The 8,893-nt window shown below is 39.5% G+C and overlaps 1 protein-coding gene across 2 annotated transcripts in view; it reads right to left on the reverse strand.

Annotated features, from left to right (window-relative positions):
• htr4 (5-hydroxytryptamine receptor 4) overlaps nt 1-4,096 on the reverse strand; it is a 105,301-nt gene extending 101,205 nt beyond the window's left edge. For both annotated transcript variants that reach the window (XM_029771407.1, XM_029771406.1), the window contains exon 1: nt 3,850-4,096. The gene's annotated coding sequence lies outside the window, so the exon portion shown is untranslated. The remainder of the gene's footprint in view (nt 1-3,849) is intronic.
• Between the last annotated feature and the right edge of the window lie 4,797 nt (nt 4,097-8,893).

An 8,893-nucleotide genomic window follows, 5' to 3' on the forward strand; every position in this document is an offset into this window, starting at 1 on the left:
TCATTATATTTATGTGTGATAAGCATTACTTAGAGGTGTCATACAGGACTTGTTTCATGTCAACAAGGGCCCAAATTCATTATTTTCATTCATAACATTTAGAGTGGAACTCAACTCTCTATCATAGCATATCATTTATTTATATGTAAATATAAATATTATGTTAATTCAGTGTGTGTGTGTGTGTGTGTGTGTGTGTGTGTGTGTGTGTGTGTGTGTGTGTGTGTGTGTGTGTGTGTGTGTGTGTGTGTGTGTGCCAGCATATCGGTTTTGTGAAAACATCTCTAAAAATAGGATTTTCATAATGAGGACAGTGCCTGTGGTGATCCACTACTTACTTGCTTGTCTGAGTTTTAGAAATCCTCACAAAAAAAATCTTTCTCTCCACCCAGGGCAAATACAAGAGATGGAATCAAAAAAGGGAAGCACTCAGGGATAGTACAGCACTGCCATAATGGAATGAAAAAAAGATCATTGTCTGTTTTTACCTCTATGCCTGATTTTGAAACATTTGTTCCACAGGGATGCAAATGATATAACTGATATAACTTAATCAATTACTGAATATGTTTACTGAGGATTAACAAAAGGGACTGTTACAGTATGCTAGCTGAATAGCTATTTTCCCCTCTTGTGGTTTTCCTACAAAATGTGATTGGGTCTCAGTCAGGACATTCTCTTTCTCATAAATGACCCACAACTAACAAGTTATTTTAAAGCTGTTTTCACAAGCTTTATGGACTATTTGAAATGCTTTATGAAAACTAGTTTTCTTTTTGAAATGTTTTCCAGTCTCTCAGTAATCTTATGATAATAGTTTCATTCACACAGTCAGCAGAGTCTAAGTTCAGTAATTATAACCAATAGTAGGAACACTTGCAATAAACAATTCATAGCAGCACCTTGTAAATAAGAATTTGTTCTTAATAACCGACTTACCTAGTTAAATAAAGGTTAAACAATATATTTTTTTTAATTACCCAGCAAATCTGTCTACAGTACTGAGGTTGGACCAACAGGAGAAATGGTGAGAAACCGCAGAGACAGGAACATGTCTAACTGTTCTCTCACTGTTCATTTCTGGGGTCAGCGCAAATTGTCTAGAATGAGCAACTGGGGTGAAACAAAGTCTCATATTCAGCTTTCATGTTCCGCTCTTCACACTGATAACGGTATTCAGGAGCCCTAGATTAATTGTCTCTTCACACTGATAACGGTATTCAGGAGCCCTAGAATAATTGTCTCTTCACACTGATAACGATATTCAGGAGCCTTAGAGTAATTATCTCTTCACACTGTTAACGGTATTCAGGAGCCCTAGAGTAATTATCTCTTCACACTCATAACGGTATTCAGGAGCCCTAGAGTAATTATCTCTTCACACTGATAACGGTATTCAGGAGCCCTAGAGTAATTGGCTCTTCACATTGATAACGGTATTCAGGAGCCCTAGAGTAATTGGCTCTTCACACTGATAACGGTATTCAGGAGCCCTAGAGTAATTGGCTCTTCACACTGATAACGATATTCAGGAGCCCTAGAGTAATTGGCTCTTCACACTGATAACGGTATTCAGGAGCCCTAGAGTAATTGGCTCTTCAAACTGATAACGGTATTCAGGATCCCTAGAGTAATTGGCTCTTCACACTGATAACGGTATTCAGGATCCCTAGAGTAATTGGCTCTTCACATTGATAACGGTATTCAGGAGCCCTAGAGTAATTGGCTCTTCACACTGATAACAATATTCAGGAGCCCTAGAGTAATTGGCTCTTCACACTGATAACGGTATTCAGGAGCCCTAGAGTAATTGGCTCTTCACACTGATAACGGTATTCAGGAGCCCTAGAGTAATTGTGGAAGAAATGGCAATGCAGAAAGTCATCAAACAAGTCATTCTTATTACGAACTGAGTATAAGGACAGGAATCCCATGCTGTACTTCCTCTGCCCAAATCCATGAACTCATTTCTACAAAGTGAACATGTGGAGTAGTCCTCTACCTATCAAAAATACATTTGATAAAGTTTGATATGTCTACACTGAGTCCTGTAATCGAACAGCGAGAAATCTCCCTTTCTCCTCAGCTCAACTCATGGGACAGGACAGGACGTTGTGAGTCTTGGCTGTGTACGGGCCATGAGCCAGACAGAGAGCTTCAGATTATATAGAACTTCTCAGGAAGTTCTGGGACTGGGAGTAAAGTGCACATACGAATGGAAGCTGTAAGAGAGTTTGTTTTTATGTCTAACCTTCAGCTCCACAGAGTTCTAATGTGATGTGAAAGTGGAGACTATTGACCCTCCAACAAGGCCCTCTCCATTCCGTGCCATTAATCAGGACACATCCTCTCACTAGTATCTACCATGCCCATCGCATGGCACCGCCACCACCTTATTGACTGGCCCCTGGATTGTTGCGTAAGCTCACTTTGACCAGGCAGACAGGCAGCTAGACAGACAGAAAGATAAGCAGTAAGGTAGACAGGCGGGCAGATAGACAGACAAACAGACAGACAGATAGACAGACAAACAAACGGGCGGGGGCGGGCGGGCGGGCGGACAGACGGAAAGCTCACAATGGAGCAGAGATTAACACCCTTCTAGTCGTCCCAGCTAATCATCAGAACACACTCGCCTTGCCTTGACCCCTGGCTCTCAGTCTCAGTCTCAGTCTCAGATCGATGTCTGTCTCGGAGAATCAGCCAAACACACATTACCACATGTGATCTAGAACCCCAGCATCAACAGAAGCATGGCTGCTGTAGATTCTGATACCAATTCATAAACAGTGTCCGTAAGAATTCATAAACAGTGCCCAAAGATTAATTGTGGTTTATCAGAGGTGTACTCTTGTGAAGCTTTTAGGCGTAATACATTTGATTTGATGCGTCAGAGAGTGGAATTACTGCCCAGTGTAGTATATGACTGTCAGTCAACGGAAAAACTGACTGAAAGTGAAGGATGTTAAAGGCCTGCATTACAGATAAATGCGGAACTAAACGTAACAGGGTGTATGGAAACAGTTGAATGATAATCAAGATATTATCAGAGCCAGGTGAAGAGAGGCATGTCTGGAGAACCTTTGATCAAGGTACATTGGTTAACCTTGATTGCTCTAGCATAATGTGTCAGTGTACATAGTTAAATAAAGGTGAAATAAAAAATAAATAAAAACGAGTCAATGTAAGTGTCAGATGTAATGTTGCTGCAGTGTTCATATAAATACATACAAAACACACTAATAACAATTAGTTATTACATAGTACTGTAGGCAACATGTGGACAAAATGTGTGTAGTTAAATTAAGAGGGTTTTGCTACTTTGAAACCATCTAATGTGACTATTCTAATGGTTGATTTTAAGTAGCTATAGGCATGCAGTGCTGTTTCAACTTTTTCAATATAGATAGTTTCCAATACTCCTTGTATACATTTGGTCTGAGTTTTAATAACTATGATACGGTGATGGTCATATGTAACAGCAGTCCAAAATCCATCCATATTTGTGCTATCTACACTACAACACCTTATGACAGTGCTGGGGGCCATCTCCAATATACAGTAGCTCTCACAACACATGTATGAAAAGCTGGGGCAATACCACAGCATGATTCCTAAACAAATCAATAAATTGATTTACAACTTTAGGAGAATGGCAATTTCATAATTAGAGTGTAAAAGTTGGGGACAACAGCAAATAGTGGCTGTCCTGTCCTCCTTCCTAGAATGAACTTTCATAATAATGTATATATAGGCGTCAATGATACACACTTTATACAATACAAATATGACATTTCCACATAAAGGGGTAACTAATAACGTACAATTATAAGCGTACAGTACACTTACCATGTCCTGGTGGAGACGCCGGGTTCCAAAACCATGGTACGACGCTATATCCCCATGAGAGAAATCACATTTTCGACTTGTATAAAAACACAGTTAAGAAGTGAAGCGGTTTTTTTGTGACTACAATTTCAGAGATGTTCCCTGCTGACATTCACAAAGCGAAAAAGTTGTCCATGTATCCTGAGCGCAGTCGGAAGTATGAGCGCAAATGTGAACGGCTGGACGGTTTCGTACGCGTGGGGCACCTCGCGCTGTTCTGTGGATGTAATGCTTGGAAAGCGAGACCTCCGTATTCCCAGCAAATTGCACCTTTAAGTCCCTCCTCTTTCGCTTGGTCTTTATTGAGGAGGTAAAATCGGCTCGGTTTAAATTTGTTTGCTGAGGTATGGCAGGCGATAAATGGTGGTGAATGACATTCATTGTAAAAGTGAATTGCTTGAACATGTGGATTTGCAAGGCAGATTCCCCCAGTAAATTGCTCTGTCATATCACTTTTTTCTAATGATTTTGTATCTTTTAATTTTCAATTAAAATAGGTTGGGCCTACCATTAATCACAGTGATATGGACTGTTGGAAAAGCAACCCTTGTGTAAGATTTAACTAAGAATATGATGTATTCTCAAAATAGAACAGCCTTTGGCAAGATATTGTTTATAAACAGTACCAGTCAAAAGTTTGGACACACCTACTCATTCCAGATTTCTTCCTAATTCTTACATTGTAGAATAACAGTGAAGACATCAAAACTATGGAATAACACATATGGAATCATGTAGTAACCAAAAAAGTGTTAAAACAAATCAAAATATATGTTATATTTGAGATTCTTCAAAGTAGCCACTATTTGCCTTGATGACAACTTTGACAATCTTGGCAGTCTCTCATCCAGCTTCATGAGGTAGTCACCTGGAATACATTTCAATTAACAGGTGTGCCTTGTTAAAAGTGAATTTGTAGAATTTCTTTCCTTCTTCATGCGTTTGAGCCAATCAGTTGTGTTGTGACAAGATAGGGGTGGTATACAGAAGATAGCCATATTTGGTAAAAGACCAAGTCCGTATTATGGCTCATATAAGCAAAGAGAAACGACAGTCAATCATTATTTTAAGACATGAAGGTCCGTTAATCCGGAACATTTCAATAACTTTTAAAAAGTTTTCTAGTGCAGTTGCAAAAACCATAAAGTGATATGATGGAACTAGCTCTCATGAGGACCGCCACAGGAAAGGAAGACCCAGAGTTACATCTGCTGCAGATAAGTTCATTAGAGTTACCAGCCTCAGAAATTTCAGCCCAAATAAATGCTTTACAGAGTTTAAGTAGCAGACACATCTCAACATTAACTGTTCAGAGGAGACTGCGTGAATCAGGCCTTCATGGTCAAATTGCTGCAAAGAAACCACTACTAAAGGACACCAATAAGAAGAAGAGATTTGCTTGGTCCAAGAAACGCTAGCAATGGACATTAGACTGGTGGAAATCTGTCCTATGGTCTGATGAGTTGAAATTTGCGATTTTTGGTTCCAACCGCCGTGTCTTTGTGAGACACAGAATTGGTGAACGGATGATCTCCGCATTTGTGGTTCCCACCATGAAGCATGGAGGAGGAGGTGTGATGGTGTGGGGGTGTTTTGCTGGTGACACTGTCAGTTATTTATTTAGAATTCAAGGCACACTTAACCAGCATGGCTACCAGAGCATTCTGCAGTAATATGCCATCCCATCTGATTTGCGCTGATGGGACTATCATTTGTTTTCAACAGGACAATGACCCAACACACCTCCAGGCTGTGTAAGGGCTATTTGACCAAGAAGGAGAGTGATGGAGTACTACATCCGATAACATGGCCTCCACAATCACCCGACCTGACCGCAGAGTGAAGGAAAAGCAGCCAAAAAGTGCTCAGCATATGTGGGAACTCCTTCAAGACTGTTGGAAAAGCGTTCCTTATGAAGCTGGTTGAGAGAATGCCAAGAGTGTGCAAAGCTGTCATCAAGGCAAAGAGTGGCTACTTTGAAGCATCTAAAATATATCTTGAATTGTTTAACACGTTTTTGGTTGCGACGTGATTCCATATGTGTTATTTCATATTTTCGATGTCTTCACTATTATTCCACAGTGTAGAAAGTTGTGAAAATAAAGAAAAACACTTGAATGTGTAGGTGTGTCCAGTCTTTTGACTGGTACTGTAATTTTGTTTCCTTGTTTACACTTCGACTCATCATGACTGAAAAACCTGGCTACCAATAATTCAAAGTAAACATTATTAATTAGTGTTACATGTATGGATCTACATTACAAAATCTTCAGACAATGTGAGATGTCATGCTGTGATCAGTGGAAGCTAAAATGAGTCTTCAACCAGTAGCCTAATTACAGAAGCTTAGTCATTAACTTGTATAATGTACAACTTAACATACATTTAGGTATTTAGGTATTTTATTAGGATCCCCATTAGCTGTTGTGAAAGCAGCAGCTACTCTTCCTGGGGTCCACACAAAACATGAAACATGACGTAATACAGAACATTAATAAACAAGGACAGAACTACATCAATAAAAAAATGTCACATGTAGCCTACATATCAATACATACACACAATCTTTCTAGGTCAAATTGCACAAGTAATAAAACCATACTCATCTAAGTGAAATAATTACTACTTTAGTAATTGTGAAATCATACACACATCTTCTTGATGTGTTAAAAACATATATCATGACTCTTACAATTATCATACAGACACAGTTCCCGATTACCCAGTTAGAGACTATTTAGAATGATGTAAATGATGGAGAGGGCCGTCAGCATGTAAACTGCTATCCTCCTGCTGACGTGGCCATTGAGGAGAAACCAGATCACAGGAAGCCAAGTTCTCCCTGCATATTCTGTTTCAGGATAACACACACATGCTGCGTACCAATTAAATAGCACCTGATTCCCTATAGTGTGCGTTACTTTTGACCAGGGTCCACTATATAGGGTGCCACTCCGGACGTACCCACAGAGAGGTAACTATGGAGGCCATCAAGCAGCCACATAGTGTTTTTTGTTCACTGCCTAATCATTTTATATAATCCCCTTGATTTGTCCTCCCTCTCCACTAACAATATATTGACATGGAGGTGAACTCAGCTGGCAGTCTCAGAGATGCATTGGCGAAAATCTGATATCAACTTTGGAGGGGACAATTACATTACATTTTCTCAAGAGCAATTCCTGAGGGGGACACCAAAAGTAGTGCTGTAACACATAGCCTACATTGTAATATGGTAAATGTATATTGAGGAACCAAAGAAATAATGTGTTTGCCGTACTCCTAACTACCGGTACCCAAAACTACACAACTAATCACAACAGCAATACCATTGCCTTTAACAAATCTTAGTTCAGTCACCAGTTTAAGTTGAGAGTGGGGGTATCCATGGCATTTTCCAATTATGTTCCTATTTACAAGTAAAAAAAATGGAGAACCTTTCATAATGTTGCCAAACAAAGACTCAACAAACTTACCTGAGACTCCCTGTCTCTGCCAGTCTGTCCCTGCATATCTGTCCCCAACTCTGCTGTCTGTGTGCCATCTGTTGCCTGCTCTGCCTAATGACATCATTGTGAAACATTTCCATTAGACTTTCATTTCTTTCTTATGAACATTTTATCAACTAGTCTTTGAGATATTAGGCTACTAGGGTTCTTACTATGCATTTTGGTGTATTGAAAAATACTCTGATGTCCGTCTTTTATTTTTCTGCCATTTTTCTACCTGGCTGGCTGGCTGGCTGGCTACACACACACACAGTGTGTAGGTTATTTACAGTAGGAGATGGGCTTCTATCATCTTCAATCATTTTATTTGAGCTTCGATCTAAAAGGTAGCTAGCAAATGTGAAACGGATTAAAATGACAAGAGTTGACAGCTGTATGAGTTCACCATTTACACAACATATGCTGCAACCTTTTGTAATTTTAATAGTTTGTTTCATATTGGCTGGCTTCCAACAATAGCTGAATTTGCAAAGCTAGCGAGCACCAATTCAGTTTCAGTGGTGTTTGCTATAATCTTTGCTACCCGGGTTAAATAAAGGTGAAATAAAATAAATAAATAAAAGTTCACTTGCGACAATTTAGCTTTTGCAACGAGACCATTAAATATATTTAAGACAATGGTAGAAGAGAGTGTAGTTCTGTTCAGTTTGGATTTCAGTTTATCGCTAACCTTATCACAGGGACTTTGAAGCACTAATTTACATCATCTGCATGCTGATTCCATCTTTGACAACGCCACATAAATGGAATAGGTACTAGCTAGCTTAATAGTTCATATTTGTTCGCTAGCTCTGCATATTCAGCTAGTGTGTGTGCGCGATTGACTGGATTAACCTCACGTCAGTTACGTAGCAAGCTAAGGAACTGGCAGTGGATCAAACCATTGTGAGACAAAGGGTGGGGGGGTTGCAATCTTTTGAAACTTAAAAACGCGCTATTAAGTGTCTATAATCAGCACAATTGCTTTCATTGCGTATTATTAATATTATTTAAATTACATAGTTATGTTTCAGTGATATATTGGGGGGGACAAATCATATTTTTCCCAGGATGGGGGGGGTCGTGTCCCCCCCGTCCCCCCCGGGATTTCCGCACCTGCAGAGATGAGAGGTCTTGTTTTTGCCTCATAATGTCACGGATCCCTCCGGTACTGCTGCTCATTCTGTTCACCAGTTCCGGAGGTCTACATCACCGGCTTTCTAGGCTTCACTGAACGGGATTCATTATCATCAACCCCAGACTGTCTTAACTGATTACACACACCTGGTTCCAATTTCCCCTGATTAGTATGTTACAGTGGGGGAAAAAAGTATTTGATCCCAAGCTGATTTTGTACGTTTGCCCACTTACAAAGAAATGATCAGTCTATAATTTTAATGGTAGGTTTATATGAACAGTGAGAGACAGAATAACAACAAAAAAATCCAGAAAAACGCATGTCAAAAATGTTATACAATTATTTCCATTTTAATGAGGGAAATAAGTATTTGACCCTT

This window comes from Salmo trutta, chromosome 13 (assembly GCF_901001165.1).
Source record: "Salmo trutta chromosome 13, fSalTru1.1, whole genome shotgun sequence".
NCBI lineage: Eukaryota > Metazoa > Chordata > Actinopteri > Salmoniformes > Salmonidae > Salmo > Salmo trutta.